The sequence below is a fragment of the Rhinolophus hipposideros genome (assembly GCF_964194185.1).
Source record: "Rhinolophus hipposideros genome assembly, chromosome: 19".
Lineage (NCBI taxonomy): Eukaryota > Metazoa > Chordata > Mammalia > Chiroptera > Rhinolophidae > Rhinolophus > Rhinolophus hipposideros.
The window spans coordinates 43521474-43534354 of NC_138065.1; the positions used below are offsets into that span (position 1 = coordinate 43521474).

The 12881-nt window shown below is 34.1% G+C and overlaps 1 protein-coding gene across 2 annotated transcripts in view; it reads right to left on the reverse strand.

Annotated features, from left to right (window-relative positions):
• Positions 1 to 12881, reverse strand: part of XPR1 (xenotropic and polytropic retrovirus receptor 1) — a 138378-nt gene that overhangs the window by 61551 nt on the left and 63946 nt on the right. The window lies entirely within an intron of this gene.

The window sequence follows — 12881 nt, forward strand, 5'->3', positions numbered from 1 at the left end:
AAAAGACTAATCAAAGGCCTCTTCACAGGAACACAATTATTTGTTTTTAATTGAATGAGACTCTAAAGCTCTACTATAATGAATATATAGTGGTGAAGAAAATAAGTCTTCTAAGACTTCAGAAGAGAAACACACTACTGTATACAGAGGTGTCAAGGATGAGTCAAGGTGTTGGCAGTTGAAATGAACAGGACTCTGCAAGAGAGTAGATTAAATACTTCAAGGGAAAAAAGATGCAAGAGAAAATGAAGACATGAATATGTAATATGTTTCTGGTAAAAAAAAAATGAGTTGATTGTTCTATCTATATTAAATTCCTATCTACTTATTTTTACTTTAATTGCACCAGACCCAGAAAAAGAGATTTAGACGGATGGTTATAAATTAGGTATTCCAAACCTCCAGTTGCAGGGTAAGAACATAAATGAGTTGAGCTAGTGGGTGACTACCCAAGTGTGGCGATAACTGACAACCACCACCGTCAGGATAAGGAGTGGAATAGATTCTGGCAAACTGGAGAGCACCTGTCCATTTAGTCAGTTGCTGCCATGTGGTGATATGTGGCCGAGGTTGTCAGATCTTCCAATTTTTCAGGAGAAGCCATAAACCTAGATATTTTATAAAAATACTGAGTGGGCTAATCAATATATGTCTCTGCAGGCTGGATCCACTTCGTGAGTTCTGTAATACTGCACACAGCTTTACTGAATCCCTTAAATACAGATACATATGTACCTTCAGGAACCCCCAAGCCTAAAAGAATACATTTCTTGCCCAAGTGAGGTATGACTAGACTCCAGATGCTAATCATAATATAGAACCATCCTATTTCTGAATCTCTGGGGCACTTTAAAGTTGAAATATCTAAAAAAAAAGTATCTGTTCTTTTATGTCCCCCAGATGCCCCAAATCTTAGAATTATTTAATTCTTAAATAATTCACCTGTCCAGGAATAAGAGAAATAGTATTTCCTTTAGTAATACACAAAACAAATATACCTATACACACTAATTCACAGTACCACAGATATTTCAAAGAAAAACAAAATCTTAAAATGAAGTTTTAAAAAGCATGTTGAATCTAGTCATTTCATTCGAATACAAATGTAAAACAAAATTAGTACACAAACCTTTGCGTGCGCGCGCGCGCGCGCGCACACACACACACACACACAATCTATTTCTTATGCTTTAGAACTGAACAGATAATGCAGCATTCTATTGATACTGCAGTCAAGAAAGGATGCCACTTTAACTTCCTCATGTAAGCTAAGCAATTTAGGTGCAATAAAGACTACAGCTAGCCAACGCCACTGATAATTATTTTTTCTAAACATAAAGAAGGTCAAACCTTTTTTTTAAGCTAACCTTGAGTGAAAGATGCTCCATGGCAACAGATGGTACTCTTATGATCACATCTAGCTATAGCTGATTTAAAATAAGAGAAATATCTTATTCTACTTAATTACTTTCTTTTTTCCCCCATTTTTATTTTATTCTCTATAATATTGTTAGGAAAGAAAGCAAAAGCAAAAAATGGGCTTGGTCACATTTAATTTGTTTCCCTATAAACAGACAACTTTCATTTACCTAATCTGATGGAAATAAAGTTTTTCAGCAAAGTAATTTAAACATAGTTTCTGTTTTAAAAATAATTTTAACATACGTATATTAATGTTTATATAGAAATTGCATATTCAGCAACATCTACTATCTAAATATTACTAAGAACCTAGAAACGAAAAAAATCTAGGCCTCTGAGAAACTAAAACATTAAGTAATAAATTTTATGTATTAAAGTATGAACATTCTATCCATGAATCAATCTCACGAAATCTTCATTTCCTCAATTTAGAGACTGTTTATCTAAAATATTATCAGTCTATTATTTAGTTTCCTAATATACATATAACTTAATAGTCACCAATCAGAAGAGGGCAGAGTAAGGTTACAGCAACACTAAGAAGCAATAGCAAACAGAGTAAAGAGAAAAAAAAAACTATAGATAAAAATAGCAAGAATAGCTTTGCAAAAGAAATTAAATGAAGGAAAATGTTCTGTCCTTTTAGATTTCCACAGACACAGTAACCAACTGCGATTAGAAGCACACTATTAATTGGTAAATGAATTAGCAAAACACAACAAAAAGAACAGAAGAGAGTGCCCAGAAATAAATCTGTATATACATAGATTCAGATAAAGGGGGCTTCAAACGAGTGATAGAAGAATGAGCTATATAACAAATAGGGTTGGGTCAGTTGACCATCTGTTAAATAAACTCCAAATGGAGTTAAAGAAACAATATTATAAAATATTAGAAAACACAATAATTCTACATGTGGAAAGTCTCCCTAAATACTACACAAACAGGAGATAATGGGAATAACTGACATTCTCACGATATGAAGTATCTCCATTTCACAAGATACCATAAGCAAAGTTAAAAGACAAGAAGAGACATGGAAAAACATACCTGCAACATTTAAAATAAAGGATTTTTGCAAAATATATTTTTAAAATTCTTCCAAAACAATATTTAAAAAATACTCTATAAGAAAAATGGGTAAATTAGAGCAATTCACAGAAAAACACAAATGGCCAATGAACAAATAAAAAAGATGCTCAACATCCTAGATATCAGATAAATATAACTTTAAAATAATGAAATATAATTTTTCAACCATCACATTAGCAATAGTGAAGGTAAACGAACACTCTCAGGCCCTGTTGGTGGAAATGTAAATTTGTAAACTCTTTTAGGAAGATAATCAGACAGTCTACCAAAATTTTCATTGTGTTCAATCTCACATGTAGGAAATATATTCTAAAGGAATATCTGTACAAATGGGTGTATGTGCAAGGATGCCATGCACCATTACTTTTAATAATAATGAAGAAAACAAAGTGATGTCCAACAAAAGGGGAACAGTTTAATAAACTACAATAATATAACACTATGCAGCCATTTAAAAAATAATATACATATATCCTGATATGTCTGAAAATCCCAAAACACACTGTTGAGGGAAAAATTCAAATAATAAAATATATACGGCATGATCTCATTTATGAAAAACTATGTGTATAAATTCATATTCATATGTACATTCATAGAAAGATTGCAAGGATGCATATCAAACTATTAATTATGGTCATTTCCTTTGAAAGAGGAGTAGGTATGAAAGGGATTCTAACGTTTTGCTATATCTACACTTATTCTATTGTTTGAACCTGTTACAATGAAACATATTCTGAAGGATAAATAAATTATGTTGTATAAATAAAGGTATTATTAACTGGAAGAAAAAGAGAAACACGTCACATCCAAATTTTTAAATCATACAAGTACACAGTAAAACCTAACCAGCATAACTAATTGAAAAGAGTATCGATATCAGAATTTAGAGGTACATAATTTCAGTTAGGAGTTGGTAGAATGCTGACTTACAAAACATCAATTTCTATTACCAGATGCTTCCTATAACCTATCTCCCGAATAATGTTGGAAATCAGTAATTCTAAATTGGAGGAACAGAGAATTTCAGTGTTCAGAAACCAACTACCCTGTTTCCTTGAAAATAAGACCTAACCGGACAATCAACTCTAATGCGTCTTTTGGAGCAAAAATTAATATAAGACGCGGTCTTATCTAACATAATCTAAGACTGGGTCTTATATTAATTTTTGCTCCAAAAGACGCATTAGAGTTGATTGTCCGGCTAGGTCTTATTTTCGGGGAAACATGATAGTACAATTCCCTTGTTTTACAGGTAAGAAAATATAGGTGTACAGAGCCTAGATAACATGAGGCTCCCCCCTTCCCCTATAAGAATGTAACTTTTATGAAGACTCACTGTATGTTCTTAATATAAAATAAAGAATATCAAAATGACTACTATGCAAATCAAAACCACAATGCCACTTCATACCCAGTAGGATGCCTATAATAAAAAAGACAGACAATAACAAGTGCTAGCAAGGATGGGAGAAATTGGAACACTCATGTACTGCTGGTGGGAATGTAAAATGGTGCACACACTTTGGAAAACAGTTTGGCAGTTCCTCAAAAACTTAAATATGGAGTTAATATATAATTCAGCAATTCCATTCTAGGTATATACCCAAGAGAAGTGAAAACATACGTTTGCACAAAAATTTATACATAAACGCTCATAGCAGCATTATTTATAATAGCCAAAAAGTGGAAACATTCCAAGAGTCTATCAACAGATGAATGGATAAACAAAAGAGGGCACATCTATATAATGGAATAGTGTTTAGTCACAAGAAGGAATGAAGTACTATTACATGCTATAGCATGGATGAACCTTGAAGATGTAATCAAAGGGAAAGAAACCAGACCACATGTTGCATAATTCCACTTATAAGAAATGTCCAAACATGCAAATCCATAGACAGAAAGTAGATTAGTGGTTGTCAGTGGCTGGGTACCGGAGAATGGGGAGTAATGAAATGTTCTGGAATTAGATAGTGGTGTTGGTTGTATAAATCTGTGAAAAGATAAGAAACCACTAAATTATACACATTTAAAGGGTGAATTTTATGGTATCTGAACTATATTTCAATAAAAAATATTTTTAATTCTAAGTTTAAATAAGCCGATAACAGAAACACTGTGATAAATTAAAGCATATTCATTTACTTATTCAACAAATAATTATTGTGCCTATAAAATGCTCAGCTCTCTGCTAAATACTGGGGATATAATGATGAGCGAGATAGATGTGCTCCTGCCCTCGCAGAGTTTGCATGCTGGTGACTGCAGCAGGAAAACACCCCACACAAATAAACAGAGAATTACAAACTGAAGAGTGTTGTGAAGGCAACTAACGGTACTGAGATAGAGGGTAGGACTAGGATGGATGACTATCCTTTTTGGCAGGGTAAGGGATGGTCAGAAAAGACCTCTCCTTATGAAATGACATTTAATCTGAAACCTGAACCTAAAGGATAAAAATGAACAAGGGCAAAATGATTCTTGGCAGAGCCAACAGCGTATTAGGAGAGAAACAAGGATATCTGAGGACCTGAAAGCAGGTCAAAAGTGGGCAGAAGATAAGGTTAGGAGGTCAGGTTACGGAAGGAGACAAAGTCCTCTACACGCAGGAAGGCCAAGTTGAGGAGTCTGACTTTTATTCTAAGCAGTGGAGAGTATTGAAGGGTTTTAAGGAGGAGTCTAAAAAGTTGGTGGAAAAGTACAATTAGTTTACTTTTACTAAACGATAACATAAAATAGCATTTCCCAGGATATTAGGTATGTGAATGAAGGAGAATTCCAAGGAATTCAAGTAAGTTCGGGAAATATGAATATCAATAGAGATAAGCTGATCTCTTTAAGGTAGTAGTTCCCTTGGGGCGGCTGGTTGCCTCAGTTGGTTAGAGCCCAGTGCTCATAACACCAATGTTGCAGGTTTGATTCACACATGGGCCAGTGAACTGCGCCATCCACAACCATGTTGAAAACTAAAACAAAAACAAAAACGACTTGACTTGGAGCTGATGGGTCCTGGAAAAACACACTGTTCCCCAATATTCCCTAATAAAAACTTTTTTAAAAAATGCTATTAAAAAAACAAACAAAAAGTAGTTCTCAAATGGGGACAATTTTGCCTCCCGGGAATCACTTGGCAATGTCTGGAGGCATGTTTGGTTATCAAACTGGGAGGGTGTGACTGGAGTCTACTGGATAGAAGCCAGGGATACTGCTAAACCACCTTCTCTTTCCAAAATGTCTGCAGGGCCAAGGGTGAGAAACTCTGCTTCAAGGCACAGGAACTTTACTAAGCTAATATACATTGTTGTTATTCTATGAGAAAGAGACTTAATATACGGTGTTTCCCCAAGTTATTTATAAGGGTACAATCCTTCTTGGTTGGGTGAAGGGGGAATAATGGGGAAGGTGGGGAAGAGGGTAGAGAGTCTCTATGAAAATTCCCAGGAATATTATTCTGTGCAACACTAGTTTGAGAGGCCCTAACTTTAATATCACCACCACCTCTTTGTATTTTTATTATATTCCATATGCAAGTTTCCATGATTTCTTATCATCTCAAAAACTACTCATAAATGAGAACTGATAAATAAAAATTAATATGTGACTAGGTTCCATCAAATATAGAAAGAATATTTAGCACTATTGGTTTTATGCTTTTATGAAAAAAAGGGGGGTTTTTTAAGCGTGATTTACAAAATAGGAATAAATAACTTGAAATTCTATTTTTTCCCCAAATCCTACTCCATCACCAGATGGGTGAATTAAATAAAGCATATGGCAAAGATGATTTCATACACGTTACTCTAAAATCACTGGTGTAGCAGAAATAGAAGTAACTGGGAGTCATTCACTCAGTAAGTATTGAATGAACCTAGAAATGAGGCGGGTGCTAGGAATACAATGATAAACAAAATACATATAAACTTTGCCCTCAGGGATTGCACTCTACCTGAGGAAACAGACTTTAACCAAATAATCACACAAACATACAAACTGTAATATAAGTTTTGAAGAAGAAAAGATGAGAAAACACGCACTGGGACCTAGATAGTCTGTAAGGAATCAGGGGGAAGGGGAGAATCTCTGAATAAGTGTCATTTGACATCAAATCTGAAGTCTAAATAGGCATTGGCTTGGAGCAGCAGAAATGCTCCACGCAGCAGGAAGAGCACAGATAGAGCAAGACACTGCAGAAGATACAGAGAGAACAAACTGATGTTTACTAGAGGGAAGGCGGGTGGAGGGAAGGGTGAAAAGGGAGAAGGGGATTAAGAAGTACAAACTTCCAGTTATAAAATAAGCCATGGGATGTAATGTACAGCACAGGGAATAGAGTCAGTAACATCACAGTAACTATGTACAGTGACAGATGGTTACTAAACTTACTTTGATCACTTCCTAAGGTATATACATCTTGAAACACTGTTGTATACTCGAAACTAACATACTATTTTATGTCAATTATAATTAAAATTAAATTTATATGTATGAAAAAAGATGGGCATGGTACGTTTGAGAAACTGAAGAGGCCTGTGTGACTAGAACTCAGGGAGCAAGGGGGACAGTGGTGGCAGTTAAGCCTAGACAGGCTAGAAGGGGACTGATCAGTTAGGGCCTTTTTCCTATGACCAACGAGACATCTTGGAAGGATTTTAAGCAGAGGAACAATTTGATCAGATATGCTTTGTAAATGAGAGGCTGTGGGCCAGCAAATCAGATGTAGTACAGATATCAAATAAAAGACAATGACAGCCCAAACTAGGGTGAAGGCACTGGAGATAAACAAGTGGAGAAATTCAAGAGACAGTCTGGAGGTAAAAGTCAATAGGTTTCAGTGACAGATTTGATACGGTTCGGTTACCAATTATCTGTATTAGCTTGATTAAGTGCCTCTTTGACTCCATGTTTTCTCTTTGACAAATTGAAGGAATTTCAATAGGAAATCTCTAAGTCCTCGTCTAATTCCAAATTTCAGATTCCATAAATAAAGCTGCTAATTTCTGCAAAATATTCTGAATCCAACTAGGCTGAAGTGGTCCTAAATAAGATTTTCTGATCTATCTTGAGGTTTCATCATATGACGTTTAACTAAATGTGCTTTTAAAATAGACCTAGTAGAACAACAACAAAAAAGTTCTTTTAATTCTCCTTAGTGACATGTTGAGATAAAATTAATCTTATCGGCACTAGCTCTGAAACAATCAAAACAATTTATCACCCCAACGAATGTTTACCTAATGTCTGCTAAGCAAAAAACACCAACAAATGAAATAGCAACAAATAATTCCAACAAGAGCATAATTCAATAATAAAGCAAGTGTTATATGCCAGTGCTCAAGTGTTTTTTTGTTCTTGTAACCTCTAAAAAAATTTCAAAAACCATCTTGCATATTTTTAAGTTATGACAAAAGACTTAAACACTTTTAAGTAGTTATAAACAATGTAATTTCTGATGCATTGTAATTATTTGCATTTTAAAATAAAATGACTTTGTTTTAAATGTAGCTAATGGAATTTGATGTCATAGCAATATGACAACCACCATCAATATTATTAAATACATCAAAATAAGCTCTTCTTTAACAGTTGGAAATTTTATACCATTTTGTTTTCTTCTTGAACTTCTATTTCCATTCTACTAACATTACAGAATTTATGCTAACATATTTTTAGATCTGAAAGTAATTTATTGATGATCCTAGAATACTTCCTAGCTACTAAATGTATATAAATTAAAATTTAAATACAAAAACTTTCTTATCCAGAAAGGTATAAATATTAAAATTTCTTTTGGATCGAGCTATCATTACAATTTTTAGAACACACTACATCAAACAACATAAATATGTCATAAACTTTGATAAATATTAAACATAAAATTTTATTGGGAATTTGAACATAAATCTCATATTTAAACGGATAGAGCTTTTCCTCCCAATTAGTTCATATATCCAGTGATAAATGTTACATTATTGTTAGAATAATAAATATTACATTATTTGTCCGAATGATGAATATTACATTATTTGCTGGAATATTACGAATATTGTAGAATAAGACCATTAACAAGCATTGCTATTCCCCATGTTTCATCTTACAGATGTTAAGTGCTGAGAAAACTTGTTCACACAAATAAGTAGATCAGAATGAAAATTTGTTGTAGCTATGTCAATTCTTTGAACTCCTCCCAAGTGTTTTCCAAAAATTTGCATAGGGATCTATTGTTAAAAATTAATTTTAATAATATATAAGCTGACACTTAAGTCTTCCTTCAATTTCATTGAAAACAATCTGACTTTGAAAGGATGTCACCCTATTAATCACCTACTTTCTCGACATCTATACCAAGGACTTGAGTATTTCACACTACAAATGATCCTTGACTTACGATGGGGTTATGTTCCTACAAACCATCATAAGTTGAAAATGCATTTAATACACCTAACATATCGAATATCATTGCTTAGCCTAGCCTGTCTTAAACGTGCTCAGAACACTTACGTTAGCCCACAGTTAGGCAAAAATCATTCACCGTCACTGCCAGCACCATGAGAGTACTGTACCACATATCACCTGCCTGGGAAAGATCAAAATTCAAAGTATGGTTTCCACTAAATGTGTATCACTTTCTCACAACCATAGAGTCAAAAAATCGCAAGTCTGGAACTGTATATAGTCCTTTGTTGGAGGGCCAGAGAGGCATGCATCATAACAAAATTCAGATTTAGTAAGAGACAGGCTTTATTTTATAAAATCGGGAAAAAGCCATTTGAAAGGGGATTCCTTTGACTGTATCAAATCTGTCACTAACACCTACTGATTTTATTCAGGCAAATCAATTTCAAGATTTAGTATAGATGGGGGTGGCCAGTTAGCTCAGTGGTTGGAGTGCAGTGCTTGTAACACCAAGGGTTGCCGGTTCGATTCCCACATGGGCCAGTGAGCTGCGCCCTCCACAACTAGATTGAAAAAACGACTTGACATGGAACTGATGGGTTCTGAAAAAACACACTGCTCCCCAATATTCCTCAATAAAAATTAAAAAAAAAAAGATTTAGTATATATGAAACCCTGTTTCCCCAAAAATAAGACCTAGCCAGACAATCAGCTTTAATGCATCTTTTGGAGCAAAAATTAATATAAGACCCGATATCATATCATATTATATTATTATACCCGGTCTTATAGTAAAATAAGACCAGGTCTTACATTAATTTTTGCTCCAAAAGACACATTAAAGCTGATTGTCTGGTTAGGTCTTATTTTCGGGGAAACACAGAAGATGTGGAAATGGATTCCCCTAACAGACAATAAAAAGGGACTTTTTTCAGCACTGACAAAATACTAATTTGTAAACAAATGAGAATTATCTATCCTTTACCGCAGGACTTCCATTTTCTAATTCTACTAGCCTAATTGATTACTTCATATAACTGGAAAGTATGCATTATTATTTAAAGCCACTTTGTTAATCAAATCTATCTAGTTAAACCTACCTTTAGCTAAATTATTACAAACCATAGTTCCTTTTTACTTCTGCAAAGTAACAAGTTATATGTATCCTGTATTATTAAGACTGGAATTACTATCAACCAAACAAATACAAAATATCTGATACTTCCACAAGATGAATAGCATTAGTTTAACTGAATTTTCAGTCTCTTTTTTTCTGCGAAGATGAGTACAAGAATGAACCATAAGAATTATAACGACTCTGGTTATTTAATCCAGGAATAAATTCAAAGAACTACAGTTAATGTAACTATTTCATTTCTTTCTGAAGTGGCACGCATGTAGCTAAAGACAGAATGCATTTATAATGAACGTAATATCAATATTCAAGTCAAATATTTAAAAAGCTAGGAAACACAGGTTTTTAACAAAAATACTAAAAAACCAAAGTACATTTCACTCTTTGTTAATTAAGACCCATAAACTATGTCTTTGTTGAAAAATTTCCCCAATATTCCCAATTTTCATTCTCATTTAATAGCAACATACCAACTAAAATAAATACGTAAAAAGTTCTTAACTCAAAAAAAGATGAGAACAAAGGAAAAGTATATAAAACAATGAAATCAAGGAAATGAATAGCTTACTACTAAAATGCAATTTTTGCAAAAGCTTAGTGATTTTATATATTCAAATAGAAGATATGGACAGGTGATCAAGTTTCTATTTCACTGAAGAAAAAGGAACATATTCAATTAGAAAACCACAAATAATTTCTGATCCAAAATCATAGTTTGAGCTCTTAATTACATATAGACAAATTTACCATCAAAGCAGCTAAAGCATATTTTATAGCTGTATCTTTCTTCAAACAAAATATGAATTGGGGGTTCCGGTCCAAGATGGCGACATAGGAGGCTCCTAAATTCACCTCCTCCCACAGACACACTAAATCTACAGCTACTCACAGAGCAATTTCCTCCACAAAATATCCAGAAACCAGCTGAGTGACTCTTACACATTGGGAGAATGAGAAAATGTCCACATCACCCACACTGAAATGATTAGGAAAAGCTGAGACACATTCTTGCCATAAACATCACCCCCAACAAAGCACCAGACTATTGAAAGGGCACTCCCAACTCCCAACTTCTCCCAGAGGAGAGAAGGAGGTGAACCCCTTATCTAAGGAAGAAACAGACAGCAGTATAATAAAGGGGACTTTAATAACCCAGTTTTAATAATGTACAGATCACACAGACAGAATATCAACAGGGAAGCACTGGAATTAAACTACAAGTTAAACCAGATTGCCCTAAATGACATTTACAGAACATTCCATCCAACAGCAGCAGAACACACGTTCTTCTCAAGCATACATAGAACATTCTTCATGATAGATCATATGTTAAGCTACAAAACAAGTCTTAATAAATTTAAGAAGGCTGAATTATATCAAGCACCGTTTCCAACCACAATGGTATAAAACAGCTATTCTATGTCACAACCTCTATAGCTATCCTGAACTGTATTCAGTTCCCTGAACCAGACATACTTTTCTTACTTAACACAAGCTGTTCTGCTTAAACATTTTCTCCTTAAGCACCCCAAAACTATCTCTTCCCCAGCCCCAACATTCATATTCACATTATCTCTCTTGTTCCCTGACATTTACCCTCTTAAATAATCCTTCTCAGAGACATTAATGACCAGAACAACCCTGAGAATACTTAACACGTTAAATTATTGACTATAAATAGTCCAAATATCTTGTGACAAGGAATACCAGGTATATTTCAGGCACAGGAGAAAGGGTGCTGGGAAACTGTAATTTGGGGAGCTAGAAAAGGGGAAAAGCTACAATGAACCTTATGTGTTGGAGTGGAATCAGAAATATCAGTGCGAAATAATGGTTTTTAATATACATGTAGATAGACATAAAAATATAGTGTGCATATACAAGGGTTAATACACACACACATTTCTTGGCTCTATACACTGTCAGAGTATAGGAGCAATGATACTCTAATAATAGTGAGCACACCTAGCACTGAAATCCTGATTTTTAAGTATCATTCCCCAACAGAAAGATTCAGTGCTCTTAGGAAAAGAGGTTGATTCCAAGGCTGGAGCAGGGAAAATATAAGACGAGCCTGAAATATATTGTGATATCAGAAAAGACATTTGCGCAAAAAGTAAGGGCATGTCAAAATGACACAAGAACCAACCTGAAGAAGCTCCCAGTGGCCAAAGCAATAAAATGAAATGATAACCCATAGAACAAAAGAAATATATACAGGTCCATGTTGATATAAATAAATAACTGAATACACAGATAAATATGGGAGAAAGGACAGTTCTCCTTACAGAAGAATTCTTAGAGAAACCAAAAACCCACGGAAGAACTGAGCACTGAAGCAAAAGGCTACCCCAAGGACATCTGCAGAGATACGCTGGCTAATGAAGCAATAGACTATCAAATTTAAACAGTATTTAATACAAATATAGTAATAAGCTCAAAACCAAAATGATTATTTAAAAGAACGAGCATTAAACCAAAAAACCAACAGATACAGATGTCCTTCATTATAGATAATTTGATACACATGCTTTAAAAAGTAAGTACACACACCCGACTGCTGAAGCATCAAAGTTGACCTGTTTTTTTCTTTCCAGTGATCCAGCTATTCTGTTCTTTCAATTCTATGCGCTACCATAACATCCTTCAATAAATCCTTATTTTACTTAGTCATTCAAATTCAATTGCTTACAATGAAAAAACTCAACTAATAATCATTTCTACGCTTAAAGTAGAATATATCAGACACCTACAGAGGTGAATAATGTCTACCTACATTTAGTATATTTATCACCAGGTGAATCACAGTATATGATCAGGAATCAAAACTGTTTAG